General features: G+C 44.2%; 1 long non-coding RNA gene across 1 annotated transcript; it reads left to right on the top strand.

The window, feature by feature from the left end:
• The first annotated feature begins 118 nt into the window (after positions 1-118).
• Positions 119-6,419, top strand: LOC120760941 (uncharacterized). Its single transcript, XR_005703514.1, has 3 exons — positions 119-294; positions 430-490; positions 5,722-6,419. It is a non-coding gene; the product is annotated as an uncharacterized LOC120760941 (long non-coding RNA).
• The last annotated feature ends 13,786 nt before the right edge of the window (positions 6,420-20,205 follow it).

Genomic DNA, 20,205 nt, shown 5'->3' with positions numbered 1-20,205 from the left:
CTCTCGTGTCACACGAGGGGGAAAAAAAGAGAAAGGATTATGAGTATTTCTATGCATGCGTCTTTTTGCAAAATAAAAAGCTGTTTTGTTTCAGCAACTGAAGCCACAGGAGGTGCCTCAGTTCTTAGATGACAGTTGATAAAACCTTAGGATGTATTTTCTGTTTCAGGTGAAAGCTTACTGTAAATGGGAGGGATTTACCTGCAGCTTAAAAGAGACCCACAGAAAGTATGAGAGATCTGCAAAGCACCGTACCTTTTAAGTCTGAATTGAAAGAGAGATGATCACTGAGAGGTAATGGTGCCCTTGGGTCAACTTCAGTTCTTGTGTAAATGATCCTCTGCCTCTACACTTCTCACTCCCTCAGGGTGAACTCAGCTGGGCTACACTGTCAGTCTTATAACTTTCGTTTTCTCATGCCTTCCACAGACTTCACAGGTCATTGTTGTGTCAGACTCCAGATATAATGTATAGCATTACACCTGTGGAGGTATGTATACTGTTAACATTAAACTTCTTTTCCCCTGTTTTTTTTTTTTTTTTTTTGGGTTTTTTTTGTTTTTTTTTTTTTTTGGGGTTTTTTTTTTTGGTTTTTTTTTTTTTTTTTTTTTTTTTTGGGGGGGGGAGGGATGTTGGGGTTTTTTATTCTGTTGTTTTTGTTGGTGGTGTTGTTCTGGTTGGGGGTTGGAGGTTTTGTTTATTTGTTTGTTTGGTGGATTTTATTTGTTTGTTTGTTTTCTGACAAGGCGGGGGGAAAAAAAGGAAGCCCTTGGATAAAACCAGAAAAAGTATCTTCTTGACTAACTTGTGGCATCCAGTGAGAGCTTTCAGACCAAGCAGTAAAAGCTGACAAAGTGAAGCAAGTGATAATATAGTATTTAAGTGCAAAGTACTGCACAACTTCGATAGGGGAAGCTGCATACCTGGCTTTGAAATGCCTATATGTGATAATTCTGCCTTGGAGAAATTGATTCATTACCATTCTTTCTCTCCAAAATCTCCCTTCCTCTCCTTCCACAATGAATCAAGCAATGCTCAAATACTAGTTTCAAAGCCGGTGAGAAGTAATTGAAGTTGAATAAAAGAGCAAATTTGGGGGCTTTAACTTCACTCTTAGAAAAGTCAAAGCAAGTTTTGCTATTTGTTTGAGCCTTAACAGGCTGAGAGAGGGAACTGCTTTTTATAAATCTTGTGGTTTTCAGTGTAACCCTGACTGGTTCAGATTTAGCTTGGCCCTTAAACAACTGAGCTCTGAGTTTTACTGTTAAATGAAGTTGTGGGGAGAACTAGGAAGTGGCGCTGATGCTAACCAGTGTGGAGCTCCCTTTGTGTTCTGCTCAGTCCCTCCTGGTGAAAATAGCCAGAAAGTTACAGGGAGGCTGAGGCTGAACTCTTCACATTTTCCAAAAGACAAGTCAAAACTTGCCCTTGGCCCAAAGTAATGGGCTCTGCTAGAAGTCTGCTAGAGCCGAGAATTAAACCTCAGTTTTCCCATTCCTTAGATGTGACACTGGTTTTTCCTATCAAAAGGCTTATTTTTGTCTATTTAGCATGAGCTCCTGGCCCATAAACAACAATTTTCTTTCAGTTTAATTAAAACACTTTTGTCTGCCAGGATGCCATCAAATCTATCTTTAATTGTATTGCCAGTCACGGCTCATTAGCCCCGTAGGCACAGTGGTCAAGCTGAAATACTAAACAAGTTAACACTGATGAGAACAAGTTGTGAAGATATTTCATCAGTTCATAAAATGCATGAGAATGAAGATTTTTCTTCTTTTTTGAAGGAGGAAAAAAAAAAAAAAAACAAAAAAACCACAAACAAACAAACAAAAAAACCCCCTTCCTCCAGCAGTGCAGAGGTGACACATTCTGAAAAAGGAAAGCAATCAGAAGTTCAGAGCCCTATCTTTCAGGCTGAGAGTTGGGGTTTGAGTCTGGATTTGGCCTCAGCATTGCAGGGATCCTGTCTTCTCCCTCCCAGTGCTGCTGGCCTGTTCTCCCTACTTGTGCCATGCCACTTTGCGCAATATTCCAGTTTTAAGCATGCAAGGATTCTTTTTGGTGTCTTCTAGGCTCTCCACAAGATTACTTGGTCTTTTGTTTGTTATACAACAAACCCATTGGTTTACTGTCTTTTCTCATCCTTTTTCTTTTCCACATGTTTTTGTACTACTTCAGGCACTGGTTTGCCCAAAGCTGACTAACCAAGGCTCTGTGGAGTTTGCATGTTCTAGTGAAGCATTCTACTTCCTTTGCTTGTTTCCTTTCCTTTACCACATTATCAGAGGTTGTAATATACGATAACGTACATGAGACGTAATTTCTATTTATAGCTACAGACAGATGTATATGAAGTGTGGAAGAGACAGTGCTGCATAATGTATGAGAAAACTTCTTTACATATGAGCATTTATCTTCACATTTAGGACTCTGTCTGTGTCACAAAACACTGGTGAATCCAGCCTGGGAGAATGGTATCCTGTCGGATTTTTTTTTTTTTTTTTTTTTTTTTTTTTTTTTTTTTTTTTTTTTTTTTTTTTTTAAAGTTCTGGCTACTTCGGTGTCTTTGAATTTCCTGTAATTTGACTTACATGTCCTCCAGAAAGATCTGGCTTAGTCCTTGCTATCCTTTCATTAAACAGGGCTATTAGAACGACCAGGTAGAACAGCTGCTACAAGGCCAAGGTTGCGGGAGCCTTCTCTGGGAAGCAAGGTTATTGCTCAGCTCTTCGATTCTCTTCGGCTTAAAGCTTTGTCTCTAATTCTTTAGCCCGGATTTTAGGGTAACAGGGATTCAAATGCATGCAGAAGCCTGAGGCTACGGCTTGACAGCACCGCTTAGATGATCTAATGGCTCCCCGGTGTTGAAAGGGAAAAGCCCTTCTCACCTCCAGCCATGCATTTCCATGCTGGTGAGGACTCTTGCTGAGCTGAGTGAATTTACTGACCCTGCAGAAACCGTGTGTGTGTGAGTGTGAGTGTGAGTGTGTGTGTGTGTGTGTGCGTGCGTGTGTGTGTGTGTGTGTGCGTGCGTGTGTGTGTGTGTGTGTGTGTGCGTGCGTGTGTGTGTGTGTGTGTGTGTGCGTGCGTGTGTGTGTGTGTGTGTGTGCGTGTGTGTGTGTGAGTGTGTGTGTGGCTAGGGAGGAGGGTCACCTTAAACTTTGGATAATTTAGCACGGGATGGGATTAAAGAGCCTGGGCAGAGGTGAAGGGAGCGGGACTACGGGGATGAGATGTCATATTTCTCATCCTCGTGGTCCCACCCTGCCTCAGCTGAACGATCCCACGCCTTTCTTTTCAGTGCACATCTGACCCGGTGTTCAGTCACCCCAGCGTGCAAATCCCTAGAAAAAGGGGTGGGTTTTAGGGTGCCGAGGGTGTGACTTGCAAGCCCAAATGGCTCAGAGCAAGGTTGGACAAGCATGAGAGTCGGAGTAAGAAAGGAGATGGGGAATGTGCAACCAGGGGTGGGAAGTCGGGTGGGATTGCAGCCGACAGCAATTAAATTGGTTTAAGCTGTTGTTTTGTGGCAGCCTGAGCCAATTTTAGGGGTGGCTTAAGCCCAAGTGTAAGGATACAGTTAAGTACCAAATGAAAATATTTTCTTCAGTAAATCTAAATATGAGCATTGCATAGCTGGTTTTCCTTGATTTCACAAACACTCACATTAAGCATCTTTAAATTTGAAAGTATTTATAGCCAAGGAGGCGGCTCTTTAAGAACTGTGTCCCGTTGCCTGCTAGTCACTCCTGTGGCTGAAGGAGCAGCGCCCCTCGCTAGGAGGTTTCTGCTAAAAAGCGCTTTGATTGCCTCCCCGTTTGGAGCAGGGTTGTGCCAAAAAGGAGACCATGTCTTCTGGAGAGCCGGCAAGGGAAACCGAGTTTTGTCTCACGAACGTGTATCGGGAATAATTTTTGCCAGCAGCCTTTCTCTGTGTGCTGCTTTGTCTGTACCCAGTTGCTGTAGAAGGGAGGAATCCCTTCCTGTCTGCATCTCAGTGCTGGTGTCCATCAGCTCTCTGCAGAGCCTGGAGCAAGCAGGCCGGCTGTGACAGCGTTCCTGGGGTGCCCGTGCCGGGGGATGCTCGTATTAGGGGATGCTCAAAAATACAGCACCCTTCTGCGGCTCTGTAATTGCCCTTGGAGCAGCCTGGCTGCTGTAATCTCTCAAGCCCAGCTTCAGGGGTCCCTCTTATCTCTCTTGCCAGTGTGAATTGATATCTGGGCAAATCTGCAAATGAATGGCTGCAGATGGGAAAAACAACCGGGGGTAAATGCTTCCTTTGTGCCTGTAACCACCACAAATGCCATTAAGGGACATGCCAAAACCTTAATGAAATAGCGCTGGTTACTTTCTCCCTGTCTCTGGGGCAAGCCAAAGTGGATGGGAGCATGACGCCTTGCCTTGTTTCACCCACGGTCCCCATCCAAAAAATAGTCATTCCGTCCTTGCAGTGCTCCAAAACCAGTGGAAATGGCCTCAGCATCCTGCCAGGTCATTTTGCCTTGGAATCTGTTGGCCCACAAAATCTGCTAAACATAATTACAAAGTCCCCAAATCAAACATTAATAAAGGAAGCAGCGATATCTGAAGTACTTTGTTTTGGGGTTGATTTAAAAACAAAATCCAAAAATGACAGTGGGAATGTTTTGCTGCCTTCACCGTGGATGTTGCCCCATGTTGTGGAAACGCTGTACACATGACTTCTGAGCTGCATGCAGCAGCAGTGCAGGAGGAGGCCTGGAGTGTCTGGGGCTCTTGTTACAGCAGGAGGAAAGCAGTGCTACAGGAATGAAAGCAATCCTTTCCCTGACTACTCACAAATCTATGCCGTACATTTCTCCTTTTGGTACCCTATAACTGAGCACATGGAGCTATAATGAGGAACGGAATGGACAGACAGGTAAAGTAGTGCAGTCACATGAGATCTCACCCTGCAGCTCATTATATCGAGCTTGTGCAGAATGTGATGTGTTGGCACCACGGGGATACTTGGATCTGGATTCACTCTTCACCCTGTCTTCCCCATGGCAGCTGCAGATAGGCTATTGATCTTTCTCCTCATTAATCAGAATAATTTTGAAGAAGAAATAAGGGACTCATTTCCTATCCATTCTTTCCCTCAGTTCTTTAATTTACAAACAGCTTTATTTTGAGCTTTTCCTGTTTCCTGCCTCCTTTATGAGGCACCATTCAATGACTGCAACTTATTTGGTAGTGATATGTGACTCACGACGTGTCTGGAGTTTTGCTTTGTAAAGCATTAAGATGTGAGTAAAAAGGGGAAGAGGAGTGCCTTGGTTTTAAATAGGATTTTTTGTGCTGTAACTTGATCAAACGCGAGGTAAACGGATTCAATTGTCTGGGGCGGAGGAGGGAAAGATGTACAGTCACAGTCAAGTTTTGGGTTTACATTTTTAAATGGAAATTAGTTCATCTACCTGGGGAAGATATACATCTCCCTTTACTCCAACCTCTGAATCTTTACTTACCTTCACAGCCCTGCTGCGCAGCAATAAAATTAACCTCACTTTCATTCAGCAATTTTGTTTATTTTAATTGAAATTTCTTTTGCAGACGGGAACTGAATACTTGATGTGTATATTGAGGGGCGTGGTTTAGTGGTGGACTTGACAGTGATGGGTTTACAGTTGGACTTGATGGTCTTAGAGGTCTTTTCCAACCTAAATGATTCTATGGCTTGTTTCTTACCCTCAGATAAGGGAAGAAGACAAGGGAAGTAAAGGGCTCGCAGAACCCAAGCCAAGAGGTTTACAACCCTGGTAGAGCAGATGGAGACTTGGTGTCTAAGCAAACTGCAGCAAATCTGCGTGCTGAATGGAGAATTTTCTACTTTGCCAACAAAAAATGTGAAACAGAGAAGCCTGCCTTCTACTTAGGATTTCACTGCCTGAATCAAATACACATGGAAGAACTCCTACCCTTTTTGGATTGAGATTGCATTTATTTTCCAAGGAGAGAAGTCACATCCAGTTATTTAACAAAATTATTTGAGCTCAGGATGATTTTGCAAAGGACCCCCCACATAGGCAGAGGAACGACTGAAGCACAGGAAGGAGTTTGGGTGTAAGGAAGACACTGAGCAAACTGATGTAGTGAGCACTTTGAGACTTTTAGGGATCAGTGGAACTCAAATATCTAAATAACAGTTTAAACCAATTTAAATAGCAGTTAAACCCAAAAAGCCTAAAGTCCCTTTTGATTTTAAACTCCCCTAGGGCTGACAGCTGAACACATGTGCTGTGGCTTAGGCAATGGTACCCTAGTTCTAAATGTGGACTTGCATTTCATGTCCACCACCCAAGGCTGGTAACTTCCCAACGTGATTCATTATCTGGCTTGTTCTCGTTTTTTTCTTAAGTACTCTATTTTTATTTTTTCTTAACTCCCCCTATTAGTGAACGTCTATGAAATTAAAAAAAAAAAAAAAAAAAAAAAAAAAAAAAAAAAAAAAAAAAAAAGTCTCCTTTTGATGCAAATCAAGAAAGAGATCTGGATAGATTGCTGCTTTTATGGTAGGCTAGGTAGTTGCAAGGACCAGTTGCTAAATTCCCTAATGTGATATGGCAGGGTTTACATATGTGTACATACACACATATTAAGGAAAATGTCTTCACTGAAAGGGTGGTCAGGCATTGAAACAGGCTGCTCAGGAAAGTGATAGAATCATGAAGCTTTGAAGCGTCCAAAAGGCACATGAATATGGCACTTGGGGAGATGGTTTAGTGGTGAACACATTGGTGCTGGAATAGTGTTGAACTCCATGGTCTTAAAGGTCTTTTCCAACCTAAATATTTCTATTATGCCTATATATATATATATATGTGCATACTACAGAGGAAAAGCAGTTGTACCCATTTCAGGGTTGTTTGGAGCCTTCTCTGAGTTGTTTCTTTATTAAGCAGTGCCCCAAGTAGTGATAGGAGTAAGGGCCATGCATTTTGACTCTTAAAGACTGCACACTTTCAACGACACGTACAGAATTCCTAAAATACCCAATGAGGAATGAGCCATGGAGCACAAAGCAGAGTGGGAGGGTGTTGTTTAGGAGGAAGTTGTCAAGCTCTTCGTCACTGTCGTATCCATGAGGCTTCTTGGACAGGTTGCACTAGGACAGCGTGATAGGAAACGAAAACTCTCTTACTTGATGCTTGGAGAACTAGATGTGAGATTCCCAAGAACCTATCCAGAGGAAAACAAATGGTTGCTGCCAGGAAGCAGGTGTTGCACCTAGCTCTCAAACTGTGTAGCAGATTTGCAAGGCACTGTTGAGGTCATGGGCATTATTAGGAGGTGGTGGAGAGCTGTGTGCTTTTGATTCCCCTTGTCAAAAGGGATTTGGGGGTATTGCAGAAGTTCTGACAGCTCAGCCGTGTTTGCTGTCTTATTGTGCCTACTGCAAAAGGTCAGCCCACTCTGGCTCAGGGAAAGGCTTTGTAGCCAGAGTACTCCTGACAATAAACTATAAATGTTTTGTCTGTCAGAAGGCAATGATAGCTTGGTATTGCACAGTTTTCCTCTGCTACTGGAAATATATATTTTTTTTAAAAATATGGATGCCTCTGTCGCCAGAATTTATCAGCCTGGCAGCAGTTATGAACAAGACCCCATGGGTTTGGGACTTCCTCTGAATGTCTTCAGAGAAATGTTAAAATGTGTTGGGTTTTCTCACTGAAGAGTCACAGTTTATTATTCTGAGCTTATGAGAAAAAAAGTGGCATGGATTTAAAACTGAAATCTGCCCCTACCATTAAAAGTGAAGGATGTTCCCCCAGGGGTGATCCTGGGGGATGGACACCCATCTCTGCAGTGCTGCTGCATGCCATTCTCTAGCAGAAAGGTGCACACATTCCCTGCCAGAGAAAAGCCTGGGGCACTGGAGAGGGGATCCCTACACTCCTGCCTGGCCAACTTCTTCAGTGATTATTCTTTGGCAGCAATAGTGAGGGGGAAGTCTTTGATTTCCACAGCCTTAGTCTATTTATATATCCAAGACTAAAGGCTGTAAATATGGGGTCTGTTAGTTGAACTAGTGCTGGAGCTTTGTTATGACATTGTCATCAGCATATCCAGTAGCTCTAGCAGCTAATAAAAGGATATTTGCACTGTGGGGGAGTGAGAAAATCCAACTGTTAATATCTTGAGGCCTGTGCAGAATACTCATACCGAACAGTTTTAAAAGGTGCTCTCCAAGGGGCTCAAGGAGAGAGCAGGAGGCATGCAGAATTTCCCGTTGAGGTGGTGATGTCATGGAACCAGAGTGCCACAATTGTGCAACAGCCTTAGAGCACTCCAGGTAAAGCCATTACTAAGCAAAGTCCTGCCAGTGTTATGTGCTTTGCTAGCACCAAACCACCACAGGCACGGAATCCATGATACTCCAAAGAGCTCAGGTCAGATAGGGGTTGAGGAGAAGAACTGAAGAGCAATTTGTGTTCACACTCATTGCCCTAATCAGTGACCTGGGAGAGGAGATGGGGATTAATGCTCCTTTCTGCCTAGCTGCAGCTCTATGAGTTTGTGTTCATTGCCACACAGTGCTAGACTATCAAGAGGAGGATACCCTGTCCTCACTCCCACCTTATTCCTTAAATTTCTTGGAGGCATGGGCCTAACTCTTTTCTGAGTTTGAAGAGAGGTGAGCCCAAGACCCTGTGAATCTCAAATCAATATCTTAAGTGGAAGGTTATCATGTTGAGGGCTGAGGAGGTTTCTACACCTTCCAGGAGTCAGCCTGGGATTATGAGACTCAGACGAGCGGAAGTGAACCTTCCTGCAGCCATCCTCCACTGCTAAAGTCTGGTGTTGGGATAGGATTTTGGAGCCCATTTTTGTTGTTTGTATTTTCTGTGGGATCATTCTGGGAGCTCCTTAGTGTACAGACAGGAAGCCTGGATGTCTTGAGGGGTGTTTTGAATCAATTTTTAGACATACAGCCTCATGTTACACCCATGTGAGCTGTTGCTGGAAGAGGAGATCCAGCCCTTCCTGTTCCTGAGCCCCAGATTCCAGTTCATTACTTTTTGCCTCAAATCTCACATCTGTAGCACAACTTGCTAACCTGATGTCAAGAGCTTTCTGGGGCAAGTCTGGAAAGAGCAGTTTTCTGACAAAGGGAACCTGGGCTAACTCGAAATGGAGTAGCAGTGGCCAGATCACAAAATCCAAAATAATGTGGTGAGGACACCTCCCTGCATGCAGCCAGCGTTAGAGAGGACTTCAGGGCTGACCCTTTCTGGCAGTGTCCTACCGTGGTGCTGGATGAGGTGGGACAGCAAGTGCCAGCCCCAGCAGTGCCTTTTGCTCACTAGTTTCAGGCAGTCCCAGAGATGGAGCATGGAGCGCATAACTGTAAGGAGTCTGATCATAGCCATGCAGTTTTGGACCCCATAAAGTGCAAATTATCCTCTGTGGGATGGGAAGTGCCTCCAATCCATCCTGCAGGAAGTATTTCCAAGATCTGCCCCTGATATATTGAAGGATTTTTCGCTGCATCTAAAGCGCATGATTTCAATGACCTGGATGTTGGTGACTGTACTTAAGTATTTCTAACAGTTCCTTCCCTATGCTTTGGAGAGTAATTGTTGTTCTCTATCTGCTTAAATTCCATTTTTCTTTCTGTTTCTGTTCCTAGTTTAGACAAAATGACATCATTTTTTTTCTAACACTTTTATCAAAAGGTAGAAAATTAAGTGCTCCTGTCCTTCATAAACGATTTTTTCTGCCCTCCTTCCCCCAGCCCATTCAGTTTTGAATGGAATGGCACATGTTGTCAGATACGCAGCAAAAGGAGAAGTACATAACCCAGAACCTAATAAAACAACAAATCTAGTGTGCCCTCCTGGTCTGCAATCCTTCAACAGGCTCCCTTCATTAAACATAAAGCCATGTGTTCTGTAAAACAGATCACATCCCTGGTGCCACAGTGTGGTATGTGTTGCTCTCACTGTATTTCATGAGGATTTTCTAATTTATAGCAGCACGGTTTTTAATCTTACCATGGTTTCTTTAAAAGGACACCCTCCCCTCCCCCCCAAAAAAAAAGTGCAATACTGATATCTGTGAAAGCTGTAAACTATTTAAAATTGATCAAAGCAGCAGTACTTACTTGCAACTAACCTTGACAGCTCAGCTTTACTCCTGGCAGCGTCTGCAGCAGTCCAGCTATGTCTTACTTCTTCAGGCATTGTGGCTGCCCAGATGAAAATCCCAGTTAAGTCCGGTGGCTCTGTGTTGTTCTGGATTTACACCAGGCTACCCATGAGCAGAATTTAGCTGTGAGCTTCCTTGTGCTCCTGCAGCCGGTGTTTCCATGGCACAAACAGTGATGGAGCACCCAGGAGGACTGACAAGTCACAGAGATGTTCCATTTGTATTCTGCCAGCTTGCCCCAGTTCCTCTGTTCCTATTTCACTATTGTTTTAAAGCAAAGGCTAAGGAGGTTATGGCCATATGCCTTCAGCTGGTGCTCAGGCTTTGCGTAACTAAAAGCCTTAGTGAGAAGAGGACTTCTTTGTATTTGATTAAATAATAAATTGTTGCAAGCAGGGGGAGAGCTCTCTTGTAGAACAGGTTTGTACCTTGCCATTTGGATAGGTTTGACAATAAACACGGGTCTTCAGAAACAAGTGTGGTGGATTATTTGTACTAAAATTGCCCTTTTTTTTATTTTAAGGTAAAAACACCGTATGAAGTTACACATGTAATTCAGGGACAGATGAGAGAGAAAATACGTTGCTCTTCATTAGAAAGATTGCTTTCCATTTGCAAGCACATGAAAATAGCTTTTTACTAGCTGAACTCTTTCTGGTTTTCCATGCACAGCTTTCCTAATAGTATCGCAGTTGGCCAAAATTTCCACTGAATTAAATGACCACAGTCAGATTGACTCAAATGGTGTCCTGGTCTTTTGCACAAACAGAACTTTTGCCCTGCTGTTACAAAAATATCTGCAGTGTTTATTAATCTAATAAATTCTTGAACTAAAAAAAAAAAAAAAAAAAAACCAAAAAACCCCAACACATTAATGAAAAGGGTTGCTAATTAACCACAGAGCTGAAAACTTAAAGTAGTTATTACAGACCAAGGCTCAGTTATGCTGACATGAATGTGAAGTAATTTTACTGAAGCCCATGCTGTTACCTCAGACTTTTCCCTCTCTCTGTAAGCAGAATTTTGTTCAGTCTGCCTAATTATCTTTTATCTGGGCTTAGTTTCAGCTCAGTAACACATCTCCACCTTGCAACCAATCCTTTGGCTTTTGTGCAAGTCTTTTTTGTTGAGAACAGTGCCATTTTGGTTTCCATTTAAAGAGAATTAAAGATCCAATTATGCAAATTAATTTTAAAAGCTTTTTTGCCAGTCTTCTGGGAGAAAGGTTGTTGCACAGACTTAAAACAGGAGTTCTTTTGCTTTGAAATGCATCCTGGTGTGACACCCGCCTCTGCCTCCTGTCATTTTGCTGGCAGCTGAGTGGGAGACTTTGGGCACTTTAGGGACCTGACCTGGAGGAGTTCAGTGGAGCTGCCAGCACCAGGCAGGGCACCGCTATTCTCCTGGAAAAAAACCCAAAAATTTGGCTTAATTCATGACAGTGGAGTGGCAAGGGCCAGAGGGCTGTTTTAAGGTGTGATACAGGAGACCCCAGAGCCCCCCTGCACATGGGGGTGACCACTGGGTTTGTGTCTTGGCTGTGAGACTTGGAGGTTGAACCTCTGCCCTGTTCTCCTGAGGATTTAACAAGGGCAACTGAGACGAAGGAATTACTCAGAGACAGGGTGGAGCTTTGCTCAGAAAAAGCATGTTCAATCACAACCCAATGTTATTTAGGCTTTAGTAGGGCAAGACAGGGAAGAGCAGGGACACGTTAAAACAATATTTTTAAGTACCCTGTGCTCGGCATGATGTGCAGGGTTAACTTCCCTTCCACTCATTTCTATCTGACAGGGAAAAGTGTTCACATGGAAATGCAAAGCTCAGAGACTACCTGGAAGAAAGCTCAGAGGCTGTGAAATAAGATCCCACCCTCCTTGTGCCCTCTTGTTTGTATCCAGCTTCTTCCTGACAGTGTGCAAAAGCTGCTCAAGTAGCAGTAGCGTTGCTTCTCACCCATTCTAGCGGAGTGTGGAAAATCGTATGTTGCACAGGACAAATGGGCATTGGCATGATGCGTCCATACCAAGGAAACTACAAAAATATTTCCTTGTTGCTGCTGGAAGAAGGAAACCAAATGAGGGCAGGCCCAGCTGTGGGTTGCACATTGGGGGTGTGCAGCCTCTTGCAGAGCCCCAGAGAAGCCGGTGGGGACCTCCCTGGGCTGATGCGGTTACTCATCGAGACCTGTGCTGCAAAACTCCAAGAGGCAATGAAACTTCTGGGAGTTCAACAGCCTTCAGTACTTAGCCTGGGAGAGAAAGGGTGAGCGGTGTGATGCCTCCATGGGGCCAGGAACAGGAGCAGCTCTAGCCAAAATACACTCCCTATATCTGTGGAGAACCTTCACCGCCCTGAGGCTCACTGTGGTCTCAGAAGTCAACAAATCCCATGGCATTTGGTGTCCCCATTGCACACTTGTCAGGCTGGCATGATGAGGACCATGGTGGCAGAGCCTTCACTGCTCTCCCCTCCTACTCATCAAGAAGCCAGCACTCAGTAAGTGGTAAAGGAAGACCAGCTTAGTGAGTGGACTAGAAAAAAATGTCTTGAGATATTGTTTTCTGTTCACAGAAATTTCCCCTCTATATAAACTAGACGGTAACAAAAAAAGCAGCAGGATTTGACAAATTTGATCCTAATGAGACCACTGCAATGGAAATTCTTCCCAAAAAGGAGATAGCTCCTACCATTCCTTCCCTGGATGCTGTGTGGGGCAAACCTTTTATACAGTGAGTGAGAAGATGCTGAGGTCACTAAAACACTATGTGTGTTTAAAGTAAGCTAAGGATTTTAGAATGACAAGACCCTCCCCTTGAATTTTTTGTTTTTGGTTCTGTCAATTTGTATAAAGAGACTGCAAAGAAAGGGAGAAAAATACGTATTTAGATATTATTACAGGACTGCTGTAACATTCAAGCAGAAAAGATTAGGCAGCATTTTCAGAAAGAATGACTCTCACTGTCCTTTCAGTGTGTTGCTTTACACACACTAGCATGCTCTGCAGACCACTACAGAGATAGATAACTACACCTGATCTAGTAATAGCCCTCAAGAGCCAACAGCATAAGAAAATGTCATAACATTTGAACAAAAAGGGTGTCAGGAGCACCTTCTACAGGGATCACTGAATGCACTGCTCCAAGAGAAAACACATCCAGCTGTGGTGCTGCTGGAAGGTTTGGGGTAGAGGCAGTATAAATATTTTTAATTGACTCCCCTCCTTTTGGAAAGCAAAAAAGGAGTTGGCAGTAAAGCTAGGGATGTTGTGGAAAGTTTTACAAGAAAAATTTTACTTCATCAGTCTAGTGCCAATGCCACAGAGGCTGTTGCCTCAATGAGCACCCCCACAGGATCTCTGATAAAGCTGTTTAATATACACGGGACTGTGCTTAGCTGACTGAAGTCGTGGTGGGAGGGCAGGGTCTCTGCCGAGCTGCAGTGTCTCTGATGGACAGAGGCAGCAGTCATGCCCTCAGGGGCCTCAGTGCAAAGGCAGTAGTGCTTGGGCTCCTCTATGGCTTGTGTTATTTACACTCCTGAAGATACTGTTAGATATCTGTCCAGTTCATTCAGAGGACCCAGAAATTGCCCTGATTATAATTAAATATATCCCAGGATGAATTAAGAATCATGACTTAGGAATTTACAGTGGTATAAGTACACAAAAAAAGTCTCTTACTTGCAAATTTCTGCTTCTCTTAGTCAAATCCATGCAAAATTTCCATTACAGCTGGTTGCAGGTAGCTGCCAGTGCAGTTCCACTCTCATCCAGAAGACATAAGTGGGACTCCAGTACACTAATAGCCACTCCCTTGGGACAGCTTGCTAAGTATTTCTTACCATAAAACAAAAGAATTGCCTAAAGCAGCAATCAACACTGTAAATTTTGGACTGAACAGAGCTGAACCTTAAGGCAGTGGAGAGAAGAGAATATCCAAGACACCCAGTGAAGATCTGGACTTTCTCAGAGTTGCGTGAGGCCAGAGACTGAAGCTGAAAAATTAAGAAGCAGTTTGATTCACTTGAAAGGTCTTGTTCTTCTCCTTGTTCTGACTTCAGTGAAGTTGCTGCTGAATTTTAATAACCAAAGTACCAGGGTCAGTCAGGATCCACTTTGTTCAATACAAAAGGAGTGAGCAGAGAGAAGAGGGCTGGGGCAAATTGGGGCAAACTGAAGTGGGACACCAGAAGTCCAGGAAATATAAAGCTGATCCAGCACAGAGGGAGTCAAATTTCTTCTGAACATTGTTGGCACAAGCCAGTAAGGGCTTCAAACAGATGAGAGCTTTTATTCTCTTGCTTTCCTTTCAGAATGTACTGTAGATGAGCAAATCACTCATTCATCAGTGCTTCCACTCAGTGTTGATGGCTTTTGTTGATTTTTTTTTGGTGGGGCTGGGTTTTGGTTTTCTATTTTTTTTTAAAGTTTTGCATTTCTGCCCAAACAGCCCAAGCACTAAAACAAACTCTAGCACAGCATGTTCAGAAGTGGTTTGAATATGCCAAAGATCAAAGGGAGATGCTACCCAGGGTCTGATGTACACTTGTTCTTAATTCAAGGTTAAAGAAACAGCGAAAGCAAGGATGTACAAAATGACCCCCATTGAGAATGCATCTGGGAGGTGAAGGGAGAGACATTCCTCCCTAGAACCCCATAAAACTATGCACATATGCTTCTCCCTATTGTTAATCCCTTTTGCTGATGGGATGTGGAGAAGATTTTATACAGTGGTGCAAAATGGAAATCTATTGCAGGAGGAAAGAGCTCTGCAATCCCAGAGGGACTCTTATGTTCAAAACAAAATACAACAATGGAGTTAATTAGCATTGCATGGTTCACAAAATCCCCTCGAGGGGATCTTTCTCTGTTCTAAATCATCACTTGTATGTGAGATAGAAAAGCTCCCACTGAGCAGGCCCCTTCCACAAACTTTTAATAGATATTACCACGGTTTTTCATCATTTGCCATTGGCTTTGAGAAAGGTAACAGCTGAGCCAGGGCTATTCAGCTGCATTAACCAGCTGCATGTTAATACAGAAATACTACCCTGCTCCTCCCTTCTGCCTGCAAACAGACCTCCCCCCCCCAAGTTAACCCTTTCCTGCCACATATTTCTCTGCCACTGTGACACAGATACACAGACAGAGGGGTTAGTACAGGTTGACAGTTAAGCAAGGAAGGACCTCCTTGTGAATATTTGAACTTCCTAGTGTGCAGGTGAAGTTAGCCAAACCAGATCTTCAAGCCATTTGAAGGGACAGAACTTACCCCAAAGGAGTCAGTATGACCCAGTACCAGGGAGGAGGGCAAAAAGCCAAGAGGAAGGACCTGGTCTCAGGAAATGCACAGAAATTAACAGCATGCTTCCTATCTCCCACACTTGTTATTACTGTCAGAGCCTGTTGGCCCAAGAGTCCCAGCAAGCCCAGCTCTATCCTCACTGAAATTCCCTGCACCCTCACAGTGCAGTTTCCAGTGGGTATGAGAGCTGGAGTCTGTGCTCTGCTCACTAATAACGCCCTGGGAGTGGGGATTGACGTTTCTCAGCTGGTTTGAGTGGCCTCCAGTTGCCCTCCCACTCTCTTTTGTGCCATGCCAAAATGGATCAGTACCTGCACATCCATTTGCAATCACGTTGGCCAGCTGGCCAAGCCTGTGTTTCGGGGCCGGCTTGCACTCAAGTGCAGCTCTCTCATGACTGCAATCTGCTGCAATCAGCAGCAGAGCTCCGCTGTGGACACGGCTGCGCTGCCTGATGCACCGCCCCACTGCTGATCCTGCAGCTCCTTGTCTCCCGGGGAGAGGCAGGAAGCCCTGAAGAAATACTGCAATACAGCAATCATTGTGGAAAGGCACAGCTAATGAACTGTTGGAGCAAGAACATGTCAGGGCACCTTGTAACTCTCAATCGGGAGCTTGGAGGTGAAGTGCTTTGTAAAGAAAGAAGTCAGATTCTGACAGGCTTTGTGCTACCTGCCAGATTCTGATGGGTGAGAGGGGCCTTTGTCATGGATCATTTCTGCTAAACTATATTATACTATGATTGCCTCAGGTTAGTCAAGACTGCTGGATACTTTGGGACTGGCAGGGTATCTGGTGAGACCTAGCCAGAGAATTGTAGTACATTGAGGAAAGCTAGGAGGTAAGTCTCTTCTTCCATTCTAGCACTGGATGTGTTTACTGCTTTCTATCTTAGCTAGCTATATTGCCTTTCTCCCCTCACCTGGCCAGGGTTTCAGGGAACAGCCTCAATGGCTGGGGCACAAGGGCACCCCTGCTTGTAAGCAAGGATCTCCCTGTAACACAGGAGGAAGAGACTCATGGAGAGGGCAGATTGTGCACAAGCATGGATGTGCAGACTGCCAGTCCAGGGTCAGGGACCTCAGCAGAAAGTCTCTGTCCTTCTTCACACTTCAGCAGCATTTTAATTTAGATGGTGGTGAGACTGATGTGAAAGGGAAAGATGAAAGGTGGTGATCCATTCAAACAAACCGTAGGCCAACACAAACCCTCTTGCTCCAGTGGTGGCAGTCATGCCCCAAATGCCCTTCCTCCCCCACTTCCTGATTCTCACCTGCACACGACAATGGCACAACACCATGGCACACCGCTGTCTCCCCTTTTACACACCAATATCAAGGGACCAGCCCAGGGCAAGATGAAATGTTTAAGCGCATCACTGCCTTGGGAATCTTCTGTTAGCCTCCCCCTGTCCTACCACTATGCCAACACTGCTGTCACCTGCTTTTCATCCTTTCCTTCCTCTCACCCACTATGTTACCCCCCCACTTCTCCCACTGCACCAACCTGCACATTTTGGCCCACCACCCCTGTCCCACCCTGGGCCCAGCCAGTTGAAATGTACAACCATCTAATGGTGACACAGTCCTTGAATGCTTAATGCTGTCTAGATCTGTAACTCTCCTACTCTGGCTGAGAGCCTGCTCTGAGATCACAACCTTGCGGTGCTCGCAGGACCGATGACATAACGTTGCATGACTTTGCAGGCACACTCATGGCTCTTTATAGTATGTCCCCAAGCATTTTATCACAGCACATGAGGAGATGTTTCACAGTATCCTATCTAGGCACCGCTCCTGGCCCAGAGCCTAGGCACTTGAACAGTAAACTCCTTTTAGGACTTGTGTGAATGTGCACAGAGATAGCAAGGCAAGAAAGAGAGGATATAATTAACCACTAAAATTCCTCACAGTCATTGCAAAATGCCAACAGACTCTATTCATCTCTTCAGAGATCACAAAGTGGAATTTAAGTACAGGCAGGTCTCTGTTCCCGTTCTAACAATCTTACTCTCAGATATAAGGGGCAGAGGTGGTTTCCTCAATCTTTCTACATGCCCTTTCTTTCTTCTTTGGAAATCAATTGTGGAGTAGCTTATGATGAACAGCCTGCCTAGTGCAGACCAGCAAAGCCTTTTGAAGATGTGATCTGCCTCAGTGAAACTCAGCCTAGTTTCTGGGAGCAATTTGTGGAAGTGGCTCAAATCTTAGGGACCAGCTGCACAGACTACATTACGGTAGAGGGTAACTGCAACACATTGCAGCCATCCCACAACAATGTTACATTCTCATTCCAATATTTTAATACATTTCCCCAGTTCACTGTAACCCAGGTTGTTCACCCAGGGACCTTTCACAACACCGCTTCCTGTTGACTCCGTTTACCTGAGAGGAAATATGGGGAAACCCACAGTGTAGGTAAACCTGAAGTGAACACCTCCACTTCTGGGTTTGCTTCATTATAGAGTAAGCCTGGAATAAACAGCAAAAAAAGAAATCTGAATCTAAAAGCCTGCGGGAAGAGCTGCCAGGAATCTATATAGTGTTAGTCTCATGAAACACAGAGAGATGATGAAAGGTTCAGATAGGTCCCTAACCACCTTGAATTGCTTCCAAAGGAAAGTTAAAGCCCTGTTGTTTGAAATTCTTCAAACTGTCAATTGGGAAATTCCCTGTAGAAACCAGGCCTGCATTGACTAGTCCTCCAGTGGCCTTTCCCATCCTCAGCTCCCATGATTTATGTGCTCATAAGTTCCTTTGTGTTCCATGCTTACCTGGAAGACTCACCTATGGCTGCCATCCAAGAACACCATGGTGGTGTTGCGTTAGACTGTTCTCTCCGGTTTCCCATTTTCTCATCTCTGCCTGAATTTGTACGTAAGAGCAGACGTGGACCAGGTGCAATGTGTCTTCTGCAGAGTGGAAGGCTGCCTTTTCCCATTGAGACATCCATCCTGTTTGATCCTGCTAAGTGATGGGTGAGATGGGTGACCCTGTCCTTGCCAGCTGCTACCAGAGTATCTTCCCTTGCTGCACCTTTCTCCAGCTCCTTGGCTTCAATCCTGCTCTACTTTATCTAAAGATGGCTGTATCAGGAGAAACAGAACTGGCCTGGGGCAGAACCAGTCTGAACTTAGAACCATTTCCTTACTACCACAGGCTTTTTGAAATATTTGCTTTGCATCATTTTTCAGGATCAAGTTTTGTTTCAAAGTGGTATATAAGGGAATAGTTTGTTATTGCAACTCTGTTTCATGTAAATGCACCCAAAACTCTTCTTTGCCTGTGCATACAGCAGTGTATTTGCATATCAGAAGATTTCACAGAGCTTCTCAAGTTACTGTACATGCTTAACTGCTTACAGTTACTTGCCACAGTAACAAGGGGGGGGGGGGGGGGAAGCTTTTACAAATGCTTCGCCAGACAAATCACAATTTTAAGCAGAAGAAGAACAATTCCTTTCTCTTAGAAAGATGTTTTCAATGAGGGCAGAATCAGTACCCTTAGTTACAATACTGGAGTGTCAGATGTTTATTGAGTCAGCGAAGGAGATATAAAAAGAACTGGCAGGGCTCTGCAAATCACTTTGATTTTCAGTAGTGACTCTACTACGGTAAACAGTAAATAATGTAAACAGCAAAGGTGTTCTCATTCACTGAGAAATGAAATGGGAAGTCAAAATCCTTTTTCTTCCTTGTGATAAGAAATCTTTTGAAACCTTCTGATGCCATTTCTTATTCCATCAGTATCACATTAACTTGATATGTTGCTGTTAAACAGCTGCACTTAAATACATCAAATGGATTAATGCTGGCACTTTATCAGCTATAGTTTCTGTTTCTGTAACACGTCTCTAGACATATAGAAACTACTTAGAATGAGAAAGGAAGTTTCTCCTCTTCGCTGATTCAGACAACCGTGAGTAACTGGCTGATATTTCTTGAACATCCGGATCGGTGCCAGGCTGGTCACGGCTATGACAGGGCAGATAAGTTCAGTGGAGTTTGAAAATTGCTCTAAGTGACATGAGTAAGCACAGCTTCAAAGTGCTCTCAGCTGTGTGAGGAAGCAGGCAGAGGCATAGTGAGGAAGAGCCCACCGACACATTCAAGTTAGTTGCAGTTTTGCCAGGCATAACTCAACCAAAGCTGAGGTATAAACTCAGCGAGCTGTCTTGCGCTGCCTTTTCTTATCTGGTATTGCTATGTAAATCCTCAGGCTGAAGGAAAAGGAAGGAAAGTAGTTGCTCACAAAAGAGAGTAACTTCATCACTGATAAAGGAAGGCACTAAAAGGAGTGAGTCACTGGGCCCATTTACAGGGCAATAAATAAATTCAGCGTAGTAACTTGTTACTTATTATTTTAGTACTAAAAGTAAGAATGAAAGCTTTTCTCTGTCCCAGAGACTCATTGCTGGTTTCTCCCTTGAGCATGCAGCAGTTTATCTCTGTAGGATAAGCCACTTCACAGGCAGGCAGGAAGGCAAGCTCCCTTCCCTTCCTACCCTCTGGGATTCATGTGATTCCTACCTTAAATATACGACTCTGCTCAAATAACCTTCAGCTTGTGGGCCAGGACCTTCCTCCCCCTGCTCTCTAGGAACGTCACTAAATCACTGCCAGCCCTGGCACGAAGCCTGGCTCCAGTTGTGTCATCCTGGTCTCGTGTCACAAGCTGCTGGGGCCGCGGCAAGGTCAGGGGCTTTGTGGTGGAACAGGAAAGGT

Source organism: Hirundo rustica, chromosome 1, assembly GCF_015227805.2.
Source record: "Hirundo rustica isolate bHirRus1 chromosome 1, bHirRus1.pri.v3, whole genome shotgun sequence".
Lineage (NCBI taxonomy): Eukaryota > Metazoa > Chordata > Aves > Passeriformes > Hirundinidae > Hirundo > Hirundo rustica.
Note: the sequence above shows the minus strand (reverse complement) of the source record. Positions and strands in the feature narration are given on the sequence as shown.